Consider the following 20063-nt stretch of genomic DNA (forward strand, 5'->3'; position numbering starts at 1 on the left):
TATATACACACACTGATAACAATATGGATATCAGTGTAAGATATCAGCTTTGTGTATATATATTATATTATATTGTAGACAAAAATATAACTGTGCCAACACATTCATTGTTTTCATTATAAAACTACAATTTTATAAAACACATTTTTTTTTTAATTGATGACTTGGACCAAATAATAAAGCAGCCAATGAATGACCAACATAGATGGGAACTTCTTCAATACTGTTTAAAAAGCACCCCAGGGTGATACATCAAGAAGTTGGTTGAGTAAATGTTAAGAGTACATGTGTAATATAGAGAGGAAGTGAGGAGTCACAGGAGTAACTTAAGATACTTAATAATAGATGCTGGAGTGGAATATATTAAACAAGGGATCAATGCATCGAATCAACACAACATTGCAATACAAGAACTGACAGGGAATGAAATGAACAGGAGGGTATTTATACAAACAAAGGCAGATAATGGAATGAAGGAAAGGTGAGGATGATTGGAAACAGATGGAAGTGATGAGAGCAGTGCACTAGGGGAAATGTAGTCTGGGGGAAAACTTCAAAATAAGAGTCCGTTGGAAACATGAGGGAGACAGAATGTGACAATATGACAACATATAACATAGATTTAATTTATTTTGGATTTTGTCACAACATAATTCCCATATTTCCATTTCTATTATTCCATAGTTTTGATGACTTTACTAGTATTCTAAAATGTGAAGAAAAAAAAAATAATAATAATAAAGATAGAGTGTTTCAAAACATTTGACCGGTAGTGTATATATATAAAACTCAGCAAAAGAAGAAACGTCCTCTCAATTTCAACTGCTTTTATTTTCAGCAAGCTTAACATGTGTAAATATTTAAATGAACATACAAAGATTCAACAACTAAGACATAAACTGAACAAGTTTCACAGACATGTGACTAAAAGAAATCTAATAATGTGTCCCTGAACAAATTGGGGGTCAGAAGTCAAAAGTAACAGTCATTATCTGATGTGGCCACCAGCTGCATTAAGTACTGCAGTGCATCACCTCCTCATGGACTGCCCCAGATTAGCCAGTTCTTGCTGTGAGATGTTACCCGACTCTTCCACCAAGGCACTTGCAAGATTCTGGTTGGAATGGCCCTAGCCCTCACCCTCCGATCCAACAGGTCCAAGATGTGCTCAATGGGATTGAGATCCGGGCTCTTCACTGGCCATGGCAGAACACTGACAGCAGGAAATCACGCACAGAATGAGCAGTATGGCTGGTTGCATTGTCATGCTGGAGAGACATGTCAGGATGAGCCTGCAGGAAAGGTACCACTTGAGAGAGGAGGATCTCTTCCCTGTAAAACACAACACTGACAGCAAGCTCAGTCCAATGATGCTGTGACACACAGCCAAAGACAATGATTCTCCACCTCAAATCACCGCCTCAGTGTAACGCTCATTCCTTCAATGATAAACGCGAGGCCGGCCATCAGTGAAGAGCACTTTTTGCCAGTTTTGTCTGGTCCAGCAAAGGTGGGTTTGTGCCCATAGGCGACATTGTTGCCGGTGATGTCTGGTAAGGACCTGCCTTACAACAGGCCTACAAGCCCTCAGTCCAGCCTTTGTCAGCTTATTGCGGACAGTCTGAACACAGTTGGAGGGATTGTGTGTTCCTGGTGTAACTTGGGAATTTGTTGTTGCCATCCAGTACCGCAGGTGTGATATTCGGATGTGCAGGTGTTTTTACACGTGGTCTGGCACTGCGAGGATGATCAGCTGTCCTTCCTGTCTCCCTGTAGTGCTGTCTTAGGTGTCTCACAGTACGGACATTGCAATTTATTGCTCTGGCCACATCTGCAGTCCTCATTCCTCCATGCAGCATGCCTAAGGCACATTCATGCAGATGAGCAGGGACACTGGGCATCTTTCTTTTGGTGTTTTTGGAGTCAGAAGAAAGGTATTTTTAGTGTTCAAAGTATCTATAACTATTACCTTAACTGCCTACTATCTGTAAGTCAATTCCCCTAAAGTAAAAAAAAATAACAGTAGTTTACTATCAGAGTGCAGATTATCACTTCAATGTTACAACAACAGAAGACCAAGTTGGGCACTTTATTAGGGACACTGCTAGGTGAGTGAATATATAGATTATTATATATAAAATTGTATATATTTGTTTGTTTTATAATTACATTTATTTGTATATTTATTTATTAATAATAACAATTTATTATTATTGTTTATAATATTAATATTATGATACATTTGATTTTGTGTTTTGTTATATTTTGCACTGGGGCTAGTAAAACATATGCCCCTGACCCAGCTGGAAAAAAACAAACAAAAAAAAAAAACATAATTTTTCTGCCTTGAGGGCTATCAGTAGAATTCGTAAAATATGCAAAGGGGTTCCCACACTTTAGCCAAGTGGTCATTATTATCAGAACAAAATACTCTCAATCTCAATATAGCTAAATATCAGACGATTTCTCGCTACTCCTAACCTTCACATACATTTTCACACACTTAATTTATAAAATACACCTTACAAGAATAAACACAGCAAAAAGATGATGCCATGGATAAAAGACTAAATGTTGTAATCAGTGTTATGGATTGCTTTAAAATATTTATATTTGACCTCACAGCATATGTCGTTCTGTCAGGACTGGTCTCTGCAGGGCTGTCTTATTCTTCCCCCCTTAGGGAACTTTTCTTTTTCTGGAAACTTGGACTCTGCAAACTTCTTCAATTGCTTTGTTGAACCTTCAATATCCCTGTCAAGGTTATGAAACTCCTCCATGGCAGAGAGAGCCCGAAACAAAAACCACCATAAAAAAAAAAAAAGATTTTTTTTTTCAATAAAACAAATCATTATCAGGATAAGTTGTTGATTTTATATCATATAAACCATAAGAAATAAAAAGGTTAAAATAGTAAAAGCTACACTAAGTAACATTTGTTGTGTTAAAAAAATAACAAAATGTTATTACTGAGAAAGGGCAACAAACATCCATCTTCGAAACCATGTTTTTACTTTACCCAAATGCACTTTGATAAACCTATAATAATAGGCAAATTCTCAATTTATATTTTAGAGCTGTCAGGACAGATTTTGTGGAAAATTGCATACATACATCATCCGCCCATGCATGTTTATGTCATATCGGTACACAGAGAAAATAAGCTCCAGCTTCTGTAGCACGTTTCTGGTGTGGAAGTAGCAGAAGCTGAAAGTTTGTTGTCACAACGAAAAAGAAAAATTGGCTATGGATCATTAAAAAATGGCAAACCACCAGGGAATCACCAGTTGTGCATGTGTGTGTGTGTGCAAGGCCGGATTTACCACCGGGCCGATTGGACCGGTGCCCGTGGGCCTCCGACCTCTAGGGGGCCTCCAAGACCCCACTAACTGTGTGGCCTCATCCTTTTTTGTAATTTTTTTATTAGTATTAAATTAAATTAAAATTCATGAATGCGTGTGTAATTGTGCGTATGTGTGTTAACAATAATTTATTTACACGCAAAAAAGTATCATGATCAGTTTTTCGGCTGTGTCGGATGATGACGAGTCAGGTTACCGCGGAAACTGTTGATAGCGGCAAAACAGGCGGTAGAAGATAGTGTGAAAAACAGAGAGTTGAGGACATCGAAAAAAACTAACAAAATGGATAAAAAACAGTGGAGCAGCGGAGCCACAAAACGTAAAGCTAAAAAGGAGAAGGATAGCAGAGAGGTTTTAATTAGGAGTAATACTCCAGCCATCTCTACTTTTTTCAAAAGTCGGCTCGACGAAAATAAAGAGCCTGGCGGCGCCGGCGCCTGCGGTGATGCTGAGTTTAGCACAATATCCAGCTTTGCTATTTTAGATGAACCTGAGCATCAGCACCAGCACCAGCACCAGCACGACAAGACAGAGAACCCCAGCCCGCCTGGAGTGACAGACACCTATTCAAATGCCTCCCCACCACCACAGTCTCCGACTCCGCTTGAGACCGAAACCGAAGCAGGTGCTGAAGGCGGCAGAGACCCGGCGGTGACGTGCATTACCAGTTTGACCGCCTCAAAATGTAGGCATATCTATTACCTTTTCCCCTTATTAAAAACCCTGATTATTAGATGCCCGGATCTAGGGAATTGGTTGATGAAACATTGATTAAAATTAAGATTTAAATGAATACATAACAAAATTCACTTTAAAGAAAGGCTTTGTGCTTTCTGTTTGAGGTCTCTGTGAAAACGTTTTAAAGCATTCTTTTACTTTTAGTGCCGCTTTCAGAGCGGTCACGTCCGTAACGGAGAACTGTCACGTCCGTAACATTTTTTTTCCTCATAAATGCGAACACGAAAAATAAAATAAAATTAATATTTTATTCTGTGGAGACTGTCAATCCTTCTTCATCTGGTGCCGGTGGGTACTATTACTTTTGATTTGCGCAGTGTAATTCACTGAATTGATTGCTCTGCTACCAGCCTCTGTCACGTTACAACCTAGTATATCGTTGATCATCTGTTTCTCCGTATAAAAAAAAACAGACTGTACAGACATGACTATAGTTATTCTTAGTTATGTTATTAGCCTGTATTTTCATAGATTTTAATCTGCTTTTATTCCAATAAATTCTGTTGATTTTGTTTGTGATAGTTTCCATTTTGTCTTTTGTTTTATAGATATTTATAGATCTCTTTTGCTGTCACAGTTAACATCACAAGAAATGGAGTTGGTGTTTTTGATTTTAACTAAAGAAAAAGGAGGAAAGGAAAAAGAAAAAGAGGAGAGGAGGAGGAGGAGGGGCCTCCAAGATTTTGTGCCCAGGGGCCTCTGCTTCCTAAATCCGTGCCTGTGTGTGTGTGTGTGTGTGTATTGAAATACAATAATTATACTGTAATCAGTCTTGTGTATTTTTCTTTATTATGGCAATAAGTTATATAAATAAATTCTTTAGTCCTAGGCATGCCAAGGATATGTGAGACTTGAAATCATGTTGACCACTGGTTGGTAAGAATAGCTATCTATAAATTGGTGTCTACAGTGATCTATTTGGCCAGAATATCCTGCCGTTATAAAACCTTTACAATGTTTGACCTTATCAGACAAGCAATCGTTGTGTCTAATGTTAACAAACAAACTTTTGTAATGCCATTTATTTCAAAACATCAATGTTTCCAATAAGTCAAAACAACAGCATAAGATATGGCACTTATCTTCTCAGATATCATGTTTTCAGATATCTGTCTTTTCCTTTCTTAAGTTATTTATTTATTTGCACATTCGTTCTGATAAGATGTCCTGTATCCATCTGTACACCGATGCCTCGAACCAAAGTCATCAGCACAGAGGAGCAGAGCCGATGCAGTTTTATTTTTGTAACCGCTAGAGGGCCAAACGTTACATAGTGTAGCTTTAAAACGACTTGGACTTTTTAAATCAACATCAAGTTTTGCCGTACAAAATTTTTGTACAAGAGAAAGTATATATTTTATGTCCTGTTTTCGCCATTTGAATCAACTTTTTGCCTTCACTAGTTAATTTTACATGGTATTTGGTGTGACATATGAAGATTTAAAAGTACAAATATCCCATGCCACAAGTTAATATTTGCTCATAAAACTGCATGTGTAATAATTATAAAACAGCAAAATGCTCTTTAAAGTAATTTTAGAGTATAGCATGTCAAACCACATGACTCGTCAACATTCAAAAAATATTCCATGTAACCTATCCACCTAAGATAATCTTTTCATCAAAAATACATGCTTAATTTATTATGTATTATATTGCAAGCCTGTGCATGTTGCTGAGTGGACAGTGTGCAATCTTATCAAAAAGAAAAGAAGTTGTAATGACAGACATAAAAGCTTTGGGCAGAATAAAGAATTTAGACACAATTTCATCATTGGTGTCAAGGCACTAATCAAATCAAACTACAAAGTAAAGTGTCTTTATGCCATAAATTGCTGAGTAAACATGAATGTGTTAACCTGACTAGCAGAAGTGCTTAGGCAGCAGAAATGAGGCTTTCCTATTGCATAGCTAAATGTATCTTCTCTTGGAAGAACACTGCTGTGACATATGCTGGTCCCTTTCATTAGGAGAGGCCATGGCTCAGCCCAAAGGTGCTGAAAGCAGCAGGGGAATGATGACTCATAATTCCAAAAAGGCTTGCTTATGGGAAACACTATTCCTTAATGGCAGATATGAGAACATTATGGACATGAACATTATGGTCTAAAATAAGACCCAATGCTTTCACATTCCTACTGTTCACAATAGCTGTGCTGGAGAACAGCATGTGGTTTCTGGAGATTCTTAGTAAAAGTCTTAGTGTAAAACGTAAACTGCAAACGGTAAAAGCAAAAGATTTTTCAAGACAGTCAGTGGAGATTAGACTGAAATTGGTAAGAAACTACGCTTAACCTCGTGCGACCCCACATTCACACTTGTGGGTGTTGTATTTTAGCTTTGCTATAAGCAATGCATAATTTAAATAAATTAAAACCAACAGAATACTGTTCACAAGACTCTACACTGTCATTTAAAGGTTAAACTTTTGGCGCACCGCATCACTTGACATAACAGCATGACGTTGATTTGCAGCGCCAAGAAAAGTGCCTCTGGTAAGAAACCTCTAAGTTTGTTTTTATTGAAACTTGGTTGTTTGTAAAGAGCCTCTAGTTTCATTTGATATGGCATTTAAAAATATCCATTCTTTTTTGTGCATTAGTGTGCTTATAAACATGATGTCCACACATGGTGAAATTAGGACCGTGTTCCCTCAAAAGTTGAAAAAAAAAAAACGTTTTCATAATTTTCAACATTAACGCATCTGTGGTTCAATTCACTTCGTTTTAATATAAATTTTCTAATATTTTTATTTTGTTATCACTGTTCAATTAGCATTAGTAAATGCATTCCGATCTATTTACTGTACATTTTCACAATGAGAATAAATATATTCATGCAAAAGCTGAAAAATTTTGCTTTCAGATGCTTTATATAGAGGATGAAAATAAGGTGCATTTCTAACTGTTCTGAAACCAGTGCAGACAGACAGCACACAGGAGGTTAGGTAATTCACTAAATAGGGAGCAAGAGTGTATCCTATAGCTTTCTATGCAGCTAAGTGCATTCACTCCTAAAATCTGACCAAAAGTTCTGTTTCAGGCTGCAGAGGATGTTTGGACAGCTCAACCTTTTGGCAGACATGGGACAATGATAATCAGAACATAGTGTAGGACTTTGAGCAGAAGAGAACTAAGAGAAAATGAACAATTCTATGTAGAATTACTTAAATCCTGAATAATACACTGACATTCTCCTGGGCTATAAAGAAACTGGTGCCAGCAAGTCTGAATTTGTTGCATTTGGCAAATCTTAACTGTGGGGGAAAAAGTCCTCAGTCTTTAGGAGATGTTAATTAGATAAACCCCCAAACAAACTCATCACATTATTGTCATTTGCTGAGGGACTAGTCTTTTTACGATCACTAGGGAAACCCTTTGTTCTTCAAAATAACCAACTCTCTACACTTAAAATTATTATAATAATCACAAGGCATATTTCTGGCTTACCATCTCACATGAAACTTATTTCATGAAAATTTTACATGGACTTTGGGCTTTTTTATTTCACTACAATCCATATACATAGAAATGTGTAGGATTTTACCAAAAATGGACAATTGCATCTTATGCAGATTGTAACCCTGAAAAGTATGTTTCTCATAACTTGTAATGTCTTATCATGTTGTAAAAACAAGGAATTCATCATCTACTCGGGTATTTTCATGTTTTGAAACTATCATGTTGAATATTCATGAAAGTATGTCATATTTCAAATCATTGAGTTTCATTTTGATATAAAATTTCATGATTAAACATGGCCCTATTTTGAGCGGGAAACCAAAATCTTCACAAACAAAAACTCCTGCAGAAGAGGCAGGATCCAAATGCAGAACAACAACAAAAGGTTTATTTAAATCAGAAAACAAGTTAAAAACATAAACTACCACTGTAAAGGGATCAATGGAAAGGAGGAGGCGTGAACCGGCTTGTCAATATAAATAATAGTTTAATATAAAACTTAAAGACAAAAGACAAACACACACATGACGGACATGTCCGTAAACTATCTCTCTCTCGGCTGCCATGCTTTCTGGTCACTCTCTCCCTCTCTCGACACTTGGCGTTCCTTAAATGTCTCTCTCCGTATTACTATAATAAGACACAGGTGTTAGAGGTAATTACAAACCAGGTGACAAGCCTTACCGCTCTCTCCCGCAGACTGACACACGACCACGCCCCCCATGCCACAACCATGAAGGGGAAAACAAGATTCTAGATGATGAGCCGGGCTGGATAAAAGGGAGCAAACATAGAGAACCGACAGGACACGAGAACAGACCGAAGCACAAGACCAATTAACAAGAAGAACTGGCACCGGACAGCACACATGAGGAGACTAAAATAGGGAGAGAAATCAACAGGTTAATGGGCAGGGCAGGTGAGACAAAATAATGGGCAAACAAGGAGGTGGGGTTTGACGGAGGACTAAGAAACACAAGGCAAACAAATCCATATGCTCTCAAAAGACACAAACACCCGAATGGCATGAGCGCATATCGGCCAGACAATAAGGCAATATGCGCTCATGCCAACCGACAAATAAGACGAGAGAATGTATGGCAATGGCAACAAAGCAATGCCATGCATTTTCACAATAGACAAAGCCTGAGTGTATATCATGAGACAAACACCACATGAAGCATGCAACTGGTGACAACACGAAACAAGACACCTGTGTGAGTGTTAGGTATCTATATCCACAGTAAAACAAGTCCTATATCAACATAACCTGAAAGGCTGCTCAGCAAGGAAGAAGCCACTGCTCCAAAACTGCCATAAAAAAGCAGACCTCAGTTTGCAAGTGCACATGGGGACAAAGATCAAAATTTTTGGAGAAATGTCTTCTGGTCTGATTAAACAGAAATTGAACTGTTTGGCCTTCAAATATTTTCTCAGACAGTGGGGGGCCTTGGAGTCAAAAAGGTTGAGAACTACTGTTTTAGATCATGTGGACAGCCGGGTGCATGTGCGTCCTGGGTCCTTGGGTCCTGGCATTCATGTTGTTGTTAATTTGACACATACCACCTACCTAAAGATTGTTGCAGACCACGTACACCCCTTCATGACAACGGTATTCCCTGATTGCATTGTCCTCTTTCAGAAGGATACACTGCAAAAATTGTTCAGGAAAGGTTTGAGGAACATGACAAAGAGTTCAATGTGTTGAATTGGCCTCCAAATTCCCCAGATATCAATCTAATTGAGCATCTAGGGGATGTGCTGAACCAACAAGTCCAATCCATGGAGGCCACACCATGCTACTTACAGGAATTAAAGATCTGCTGCTAACGTCTGGTTGTAATGTTGTGGCACACACGCATGCATTACAAGAACATCAAGAACTATATTCATACAATTTGGAGTGGTTGTGGGGTAGTGGTCTAAAGCACATAACTGGTAATCTGGTAATCAGAAGGATGCTGGTTCAAGCCCCAAAGCCACCACCATTGTGTCCTTGAGCAAGGCACTTAACTCCAGGTTGCTCCAGGAGGATTGTCCCTGTAATAAGGGCTCTGTAAGTTGCTTTGGATAAAAGCGTCTGCCAAATGCATAAATGTAAATGTAAATTTACAACACTATATCACATTGATTTTCTGTATAACATATTATACATGCTATTTCTTAAAAAAGGTTGTGCTGATGTTTCAGTGATTGAATTGATTTACATCTGACGTTGCTATTTCACAAAGAAGCAATGTGGAAGTAAACTATAGCAAGTGTAACACATGAACAGAATGAACTAGCTATTGTCATTTGGTTGTGCTACTAAGATTATGTAAGTTGTGCATCTACTTAGACTCAAAAGGTGATTTCATATGTGTATCTTATATCATAAACACATGCACAAACCTATGCATGACCATGGCTCTGAATGTTGTGTTTTTAATAACTTAGCTTAATGCTCTTAACATACAAAACTCTTGAAAAAAAAAAAATGAAAAAAATAAATTCTGAAGAATATTCACCATTAAAGTGCTTTCTGGACATTACATCTACAATATTTTAGTTTTGAATACATTTAACAAATGTATTTGAGTGCATGCAACTACCATAACCAATATTAAGAAATGATGAAGAAAGGGAGTGAGGGACCACTTAAAAAAAGAGTTATGTTTAGAGATTTAACCAGCTCTGATTCCTGTGTGTGCTACTTTAGCATCCCAACTAAACTGAGAAGCACAGAACATTTATCTGCACTACTTGACTGGATAGTACACAGCAGATCACTTGCAAGCCACTGGATAGCACAACACAGACCACGAAACACAAAAAACACAAGTTAGACATTGCAAATGGCTAGAGCCTAAACTTACACTCACTGCACACTTTATTATGAACACATGTACACCTACTTATTCATGCAATTATCTAATCAGCCAATCATGTGGCAGCAGTACAATGCATAAAATCATGCAGGTACAGATCAGGAGCTTCAGTTATTGTTCACATCGACTATCAAAATGGGGAAACATTTTTATCTCAGTGATTTCGACCATGACAACAGTCTTAGAGATTACTCAGAATGTAGCCAAAAATGAAAAACATCCAGTGAGCGGCAGTTCTGCAGACGGAAATGCCTTATTGACAAGAGAGGTCAACAGAGAATGCTCAGACTGGTTTGAGTTGACAGAACGGCTACAGTAACTCAGATAACCCCTCTGTGCAGTTGTAGAGAGCAGAATAGCAACTCATAATGCACAACACGTTGAAACCGGAGGCGGATGAGCTACAACAGCAGAAGTCCATGTAAGGTTCCAGTTCTGTCAGCCAAAAACGGAGAACTGAGTATGCAGTGGGCACAGGCTCACCAAAACAGGATAGTTAAAGACTAAAAAAACGTAGCCTGGTCTGATGAATCTCAATTTCAGCTGAGGTACACAGATGGTAGGGTCAAATTTTGGCGCCAACAGCATGAATCCATGGACCCAACCTGCCTTGTGTCAACAGTCCAGGCTGGTGGCGGTGGTGTAATGATGTGAGGAATGTTTCCTTGGCACATTTTGGACATGTTAATATCAATCAATCAATTATTGTTTGAATGCCACAGCCTGTTTGAGTATTGTTGCTCACCATGTGTATCCCTTCATGGCCACAATTTACCCATTTTCTAATGGCTACTTCCAGCATAAAAATGCATCATGTCACAAAGCAAAACGTAGTGTCAAACAGGTTTCATGAACATGAAAATGAGTTCACTGTTCTTCAGTGGCCTTCTCAGTCACCAGATCTGAATCCAATTGAACACCTTTGGGATGTGGTAGAATGTGAGATATACAACAAGAGTGTGCAATGTGCAGAAATTGTGTAATTCAATCATGTCAACATGGACCAGAATCTCAAAGAAATGTCTCCAACATCTTGTGGAATTCTTGCCACAAAGAATGTAGGCTGTTTTGAGAACAAAGGGACGCCCTACCCAGTATATGTATAGTATTCCTAATAACGTGAGAGAATATAGCTCTGACAAGGAAAAATGGAGAAAACAATTGTGCCAATACTGTAGTAACATCATGACTTACATTTTGGCCTGTTCATCACACTAAGTTATTATATGTTTTCAGAAGACTTGTAATATTTCACACATTTGAACAACTTTCACAATATTTTCTGGTGCTTTTACATTTTTTTTTTTATTTTGGAGCTTGAGTGGCTCCACAAAAGAAAGAAAGTCAAATTACATACATTTGAGTGATGGCAGAAATTTAGTTTTTGGGTTATTTGGTCTTCAAGTGGCACTTTAAAGTAGAACATTCTTTTTCAAATTCACATACAATACAGGTAAGAAAATATATTAATTAATAATTACTTGCAATTATGTAATCAACCTACCATGTTCGTTTGGATGACCGTGTTCATAAGCTAACATCAAATATTATTTCTGACATAGGAAAAAAGTCTAGGTTACGAATGTAACCTCCATTCCCTGATGGAGGGAACGAGACGTTGTGTCAAAGAAGTCCGGGGCGGGGTATGCAAATACTGTCTGCCTAATTCCCATTGACCTTTTTTCATAGATCATAGGCTAATTCGGCACTCAAGAGAGATCCCTAGTGTCACTTCTTCGACACAACGTCGAAGTGAGCGACAGACGGGGAGCCCTGAATTACCAATTTATTTTTAATAACTCACTAATTCCCCTCAGAAATGATTTTACAGGAAGTCCACAGTTGAGGTCACTACAAGCTGGACCAGGTACCTCAACAGAAAGTCTAGCTCACTGGGATTAATCTCTTTATTCACAAGCAAGACCTGATGTGAAGATAAAGAAGTGTGTTTAAGAGAATCAAGCAGGGACGGGGAACAAGTTAGACTCTTTGTAATTCTTCCTGTCATCTGTTAGACATAATGCAATAAACAGCTCACTTGAAAGGAAAGCTGGGCAGTGTAGGTGAGTTTGTCACACTCAAAGAGCCCATGGGTGGTGTACTGGAACACAGGACGCGATGATGTCAATCATATTTAAGATTTTGTTTCCAGGTCTCATCTGGGGTGGCCTTTATTATGGCCTTTTGAAACACAATGTTGAACACTTGGAGGTGAGAAACATACAAAAGCAAAAAAAAGATAAACAAAAAGATAACAAAGAGACGGAACAAACAACACCCCAGAGGGGAAATTCACTAACAATTAATCGCAGTGTTGTTTATTTGCACATGCTATATGCGTTGCTTTAGCACTCTATGAAGGAATTATGCAAATGCCATGTTGTCACGATTCCCTTGTTGTCTGCCCTGGGTTTCACTTGTCATTGTTAAATGTACTAAATTTCCCACAATCCACCTGCCGTCATCACTGCCATTTTGTGTCATTGTTCACACCTGTTTATCGTTTGTAATCATCCTGTCCTTGTGTATTTAAGCCCTGTTTCTTGTTCACTCCTGGTCGATCGTTGTATGTTGTAACCTGGTATGTGTCCTCCTGCCCTATTGTTTTAGTTTATGTTTTGTTTCCCCATTGTGGGCTTTCCTTTGTGTTTTGCCTGTATTCTAGTAAATAAAGATAACTGCATTTGGGTCCTCAACCTTCGTCTGCCTTCGCTGCCTCATTCATAACAGAACGATCGACCAACAATGGATCTAGCAGGGTTCCTCACGGAGCTGACACAGGCGGACCTGTCTGTCCGGGAGTTCTCACAATTCTTCACCAGCGTGGCCAGTTACACCGGCTGGGATGACCACACTTTGAAGGTGGCGTACCGGTTCGGTGTTCCCAAACACCGGTGGTGGGAACTCCCGGAGACCGGAGACTGCACCTGGCGGGAGTACGTGGGACTCATCTTGGAGGAGTTTGCTGCCGGGGAACCACCTCTCCAGATCCCAGCTCCCGCCTCTGGGCTTTCCTCGCCAGCCACGGTGAGTGAGCCAACCCCCACGCCTGCCGTGGTCAATGAACAAGCGCTGCTAACTTCATCCGCCCGGAGGAGGAGGAGAAGAAAGGACTCTGCTCTCCAGCCTCCGCTAACCACGGCCAACCAGCCAATGCCTGTAGCCTCCGATGTCAGTGAGCCAGCGCCTGTAGCCTCCGATGTCAGTGAGCCAGCGCCTGAAGCCTCCGATGTCAGTGAGCCAGCGCCTGTAGCCTCCGATGTCAGTGAGCCAGCGCCTGTAGCATCCGATTTCAGTGAGCCAGCGCCTGTAGCCTCCGATGTCAGTGAGCCAGCGCCTGTAGCCTCCGATGTCCCTGAGCCAGCGCCTGTGGCCTCGACCGTCCCTGAGCCAGCGCCTGTGGCCATGACCGTCCAAGAGCCAGTACCCACGAGCTTTCCTGAGCTCCGCCTTCAGAGCTTTCCAGAGCTCCGCCTCCCGAGCTTCCCAGAGCTCCGCCTCCCGAGCTTTCCAGAGCTCCGCCTTCCGAGCTTTCCAGAGCTCCGCCTTTCGAGCTTTCCAGAGCTCCGCCTCCCGAGCTTTCCAGAGCTCCGACCCCTGAGCCTCCTGCGGCTCCGCCCCCTGAGCCTCCCTTGGCTCTGCCTCTCAAGCCTCTCGAGCCTTCCAGGGCTCCGCCTCTCGAGCCTTCCAGGGCTTCGCTTCTGGAGCGTCCTACGGCGCCACCTCCCTCGGCTCCACCTCCAGAACCTTCCAGACCTCCGCCTCTAGAGCCTCCTACGGTGCCACCTCCATCGGCTCTGCCTCCAGAGCCTTCCAGACCTCCGCCTCTAGAGCCTCCTACGGCGCCACCTCCATCGGCTCCGCTTCCAGAGCCTTCCAGGTCTCCGCCTCTAGAGCCTCCTATGGCGCCTACTTCCACGCCTCCGCCTGCAATGGCTCCACCTCCCACGGTTCGGCCTCCTGAACCTGTTCTTGCCCTGTGGCCGCCTTCCAGGCCTCCTGAACCTGTCCTTGCCCTGTGGCCAGCTCCCAGGCCTCCTGACCCTGTTCCCGTCCTGTGGCCTCCTCCCAGGCCCCCTGACCCAGTCCCTGTCCAGTGGCCTCCTCCCAGGTCCCCCAAACCTGTCCTTGCCCGGTGGCCAGCTCCCAGGCTTCCTGAACCTATCCTTGCCCGGTGGCCAGCTCCCAGACCACCTGAACCTGTCCTTGCCCTTTGTGCCCCCTTGGACTTCCTGTCTGCCCCCTGTGCCTCCTTGGACTGCCTGTCTGCTCCCTGTGCCTCCTTGGACTGCCTCTCTGCCCTTTGTGCCCCTTGGACTGCCTGTTTTCCCCTTGTACTCCCTTGGTCTGTCTGTTTGCCCCTTGTGCTCCTCTGGTCTGTCTGTTTGCTCCCCCACTCCTTGGACGATTTATTTTTTTTTTCTCTGAGGAGCGTCTGGAAGCCGCTCCTTTGAGGGGGGGGGGGCTATGTCACGATTCCCTTGTTGTCTGCCCTGGGTTTCACTTGTCATTGTTTCACTTGTCATTGTCATCGGCTCCTGAATCGGTTTCTCATATTGTGCCCAGTTATAACATTCTTCTAAATCATTTGAAGAATTACTACTGCATGCAACAGGTCACCCAAAAATTATAATGTTCTCATTGTTTACATAGATGTAGCATCATGCAGAAAAAAAAAATCCCCCCAAAAAAATCTCAGTTACAGATGTTGTAAAATTCCGCTACTTGCATTCAGCCATCAGGCCTATTCCGATTTTAAGCTATGAGCAAACAGACTTTTCAAAGGCATTGTACCTTCACGGAAACCGTTGCTTATTTGAGGTCTGGTCATATGATCTCAACATGCAGTGCTCATGAATGTCAGCACCATACTAGCTTTTTCTCTAAGATTGATCTGACTGGAGCCTTAATTACATTTGTATATAATGTTTTATTTATTTTTTTAAATACTGTTGTATTATTAATATTTCTTTCTGTTAAAAAGTTAAGGAAGGTTCTGTAAAAAAAAAGAAAGAAAATAATAATAATAATGAAAAAACTGAGTGCACCTTTACTGCTGTTCTGCTTTCTCTTATTTGCTAATGATTCTTTGTTCTAACTGGTACCTAAGGAAGATAAAAAATCCTATGGAAACATTTGTACAAAATGGAAGAAGCATTCATTTATTTGATAGCTGTGGATGGATCTTGTCAGTGTGATGAATGAAAATACAAGAAAGCCAGTGTGAACAGGTAAATTAACAATATATTCATAATCTATTTTCAATTAATGTCTGCAGAGCTGTTCTTCAGAACATTAACATCTCTCCATTATAAGCAAGCATTTATAGTGCAGTGATGTCCTGCAGAATGTAAGAGCTCATTATATTAATACCATATTTAACCACGGCTGAATCGTTATGTTAGCCTGGGACAGATAACAGTGTAATAAATTCACAACATAGCCAGCAACAGAAAACACAATAAAGTCTGAGAGAGGTACAAACTAAATCATTGAGCGTAGGGAAATAAACAAATGTTTCTTCAAAGAGCCAGTCTGTGGTTAAGGGTTAACAGTGTGGTGTTGAGCGGTACCTTGAGAGAAAACTGGTTCATGGGATGGATTTTATTGGGGTTGTTCATGATAAAGTACAGAAGCGAGGCTCGGACGCTGCTGGATGGTAGTGTTCTCTCGCATCATTGATTTCTGCTTTAACCTTGCCCTCCTTCACCTGTATTGGTGCATACACACATAAACAACTGAGCTGAGGATCATAATCATTATTAATATGCCAATACAATGTTTGGAAAAGGTTGAACTCCATAGCTGACAGAGTTAAACTAGTCATGTTTATGAAAGATCATTGAACAACTGTCAAAAGCTTGTTACGTTTCATGTTAAGCACAATTTATTGTTTTATTTATAAAAGGTGATGTGTTTAATATATTGTATTTGATGTTAAAATACTTACTCTTGTCGAGCATACTATGCAGAGACAACTACAACAGAAAATCACTCCTAGGTTGATTCACCTGAAATAGCATGGGCTAGGAGGGGGAGTTATCTGTTTGTCAACCTAATAGCAGATGGGGGAGAGTTCAGGAAACATTTCAGTGCTTGCCAGGCAGCACTTATGGGATTGATATTGTTATTGATAGTTCACCCAAACAATTTTTGGTAGAAAATTAGGGGCTGACAGACTCATTCCCCATTCACTTTCATTGAATGTAAAAATATGTAAAGTTAATGATAACTTAGGGTAACATTCTGCCAAACATACAGTAACTTTTTGTGTTCCATGGAAAACAAGAAATGTTGTCTGAGGGAGAGTAAATTATGACTGAATTAGTCATTTTTTGGATGAAAATACTTAGAACTTAATGACTTGGAACAAACTTAAGCTTGATAAAAAAATAAAAATAAAAAAATTCAATTAATATTGATAATTTCATCCTTAGAAGTGTTATGTTTGGTCTTTGTAAATGTTGCAAGTTTTAAAATCTGCCATTGACTTGAAAGTGATGACGTCCTTGTAATATTTACTGAAGAGGAACTGGTCCTCATTACATATATTTGCATACTGAATTGTAATTGGTCTCCCTTGCAAATATTTAACAATTTATAGACTCCTATAAGTGGTTGATAATGGACCCTTTTCACATGTTTGGGATTTGGAATGTGGCAGTAAATGATTGCAGGGTAAACTTCGATAGTGGTGAATGAGAGTGAAAGGGAGACAAAGGCAAAAATAATTTTTGCCTACACATTTGCTCCAACGTTAAAAGAAAAACACCATATAAAAAGGTTTGCTTATTTACACTGCTAAATAAGGTGAAAATGTGACAAAACAGTATGTGAAAATGGTTTATTGTGCACAGCCAACTGAAAACATGATGTGTGCTGTGTCTAATGGCAATGGCAAAGTGGCTTTGATGCAATATTTTACTTAAACACAGAATCAAAACCTAAAAATGAAGCTTACTAAAACATTAACATGATTATTTTGCAGCCTTCAAGCACTTATGTTTCCTTCATGAAGTTATTTTTGCAATTCCATGCAGTAACCCTTGTGGTGTAGAAATTACACCTTTCGCCTTTAACAAAACATCGAGTTAGCTTCTCTTTGTCTAACCACACAGCAGGTGCTGTCCAAGGTGCTGAAACACAAATACCACACATTCTCTTCTATATCTGCCACTGTTCTTTTTGTTATTTCCAAGTTCTCCACCAGCTCTATGTTTACAGGGAAGTTTCCAGAAGCAGAGGACAACCGTGAGAGTAGGTTGTCCTCCAGAGTTTTCAGAATAAATTTGAAGCCGTTCTGCTGCTTTGTAAGATTCGACTACAAAGTAAAAGACAAAAAGTGGCATGTATTAAAAGCTGTGCATGCCTATGAAGATTCATAAAAAACAAGACCCACTGGCCAAAAGACTGTAGACAGCCACGGACTTTAGAGGACATGTGGAAGGCTGCATAGATCAATATATTCAGCATCTGCCAGCAAGAGACATGCAGGTAGTCTTTGGACGGATTAACAGACTTCCTCTTGGCCAAAGACATCAAACCGCAACCACTGAAGTGCGATAGGATTTTCAATTCAGATGGAAGCTATATTATAAAATGGATAATTTTGACTAATTTCTGATCGGATGAGCTGTGTAGAAGGAGTTGTAAGATGATAACATACGCAAACCTAGTCATAGCTTAGTGGGCTGCACTCAGTTCGAGTCTTGGCTTGTAAGGTCATTCCCACTCTTCTCCCCTGTCATTTCCTGTCTCTTCACCACTAACCCTGTCATTTCAAATTTGTTTTGATATATTGTTTGGCAATTGGTAATTCCAACAGTTAGCGATGTAAATTATACTATTTTGTGGAATAATTATACATTTTGAGCAGGGCAGTTGTTTCCAGGAGGGAAGGGGTTGAGGTAACCCCCGCAATAATCAAAACAAGCAAGTACAACCCCCCCAACATTTATACCATGATCAATAGAAACAAGTAGATGCATGTCTTATTAGTCTCAAAATGCTCTTGCTGCCAGTTAAAAAAGCAATAAGCCACACAACTCTGCACTGCATCATACATAAGAATATCCCTAACCCATGGTAAAAATTACTGTGGCTTAATGCTTTAAAGTCACACAGTCAGTTTATGGGAATGGCAACTGTATTCACTTACAGGTGTAAGTCTTTAAAGGTCCCGTTCATACAATAGCATACAGTAGCAGTTTTAATATTGTCTATATGAATGAACAACCGAAGTCACAACCTTATTTTAACAGCTTTAACCATTGTGACAGTGACAGACTAAAAGATGGTTTCGTCCATAACACCGGCATATCTTATTACAATTGCTGCGGCGTTATTAAATAAATGAGTCCAGTCGAGGCATGGGTTCATTCTTCAGATCATAATTAACTGACATTAAAAGTGGCTTTTAATGCTTTTAAACAGCGTACATACATGTGTCAGTTTGGTTATTGAATGTGTGTCACACCTGTAAATAACCATATTATGCACTCAAAACAGGTTTGATAACTGTATTCTGCTGCTGTATGAATGTGGCCTATAGGTTACAAACCAAATTAGGTCACAAAGCCATACATGTTGGGTCATGATGTATTTTGATATACACCAATCAGCCACCTGCATTAAAACCTGCATGATTTTATGCACTGCACTGCTGCCACTTGATTGGATTGTCCGTGTTACAATTTATGTAACTGCTGATATCCTGGGATTGGGAGCCAGACTGGTTCGAACTGACAAAACCTACGGTAACTCAAATAAAGTTATGTGGGCAAGTTCAAAGTTTTAAGTCATAATAAAAACATCTAGGTTACTGTTGTAGCCTCCGTTCCCTGATAGAGGTGTTGAGTGAAGCGAAACTAGGGGACATTCATGAAGGCCTCGGTTACATCTGAACTTGAGAAAAGGCCAATGAGAATTTGCATGTCCTTCCCCCGGACATATGGGTATAAAAGGCGGGAATTGTGCATCTGTCCATTCAGGTTTTGCACTGAGGAGCCGAGAATAAGGTTCGGCCATAGCAGTGGCTCGGTTCAGCGTCGTGGCCAGGGGGACACAGCGTCTTGTTCCCTACATCAGGGAATGGAGGTTACAACAGTAACCTAGACGTTCACCGTCTGTCACTCACTTAGACGTTGTGTCGAGTGAAGCGACACTAGGGGTCCCTGTTCAATCATGCCACGCACTGAACCGTGTACGTGCGCTGCTGAAGCAGGTGCGGGCAGGCAGTTGCGTGCCAAAGCGACAGGCTGTGTCATAAAATCATCATAAACTTTTTGGTAACGTAGCTCGGTCACGGTCTTAGGACAACATAGGTGTCTGCCGGACCGAGCTCCAGGCATGTGTCGCTGACAGAGAATGCTTGCTGGTCCCCAACCCTCTTGATGGAAGTGAGCGCGATCAGGAGGGCCATCTTCAAGGAGAGGGCTTTGAGCTCAACTGATTCTAGCGGCTCGAAGGGGGGTCTCTGAAGGTCTGAAAGGACCATGGAGAGATCCCATGAGGGGAACAGGCATGGCCTGGGAGGGATCAGCCTCCGGGCGCCTCTAAGGGACCTGATAATCAAGTCGTGCTTCCATAGGGACTTACTGTCCACTGCATCGTGGTGTGCCAACATGGCGGCTACA

At 40.6% G+C, this 20063-nt stretch overlaps 1 pseudogene; it reads right to left on the reverse strand.

Annotated features, from left to right (window-relative positions):
- Positions 1-20063, reverse strand: part of LOC127633193 (dynein axonemal heavy chain 9-like) — a 184909-nt pseudogene that overhangs the window by 33274 nt on the left and 131572 nt on the right.

Source organism: Xyrauchen texanus, chromosome 40 (assembly GCF_025860055.1).
Source record: "Xyrauchen texanus isolate HMW12.3.18 chromosome 40, RBS_HiC_50CHRs, whole genome shotgun sequence".
NCBI classification, from domain to species: Eukaryota; Metazoa; Chordata; class Actinopteri; order Cypriniformes; family Catostomidae; genus Xyrauchen; species Xyrauchen texanus.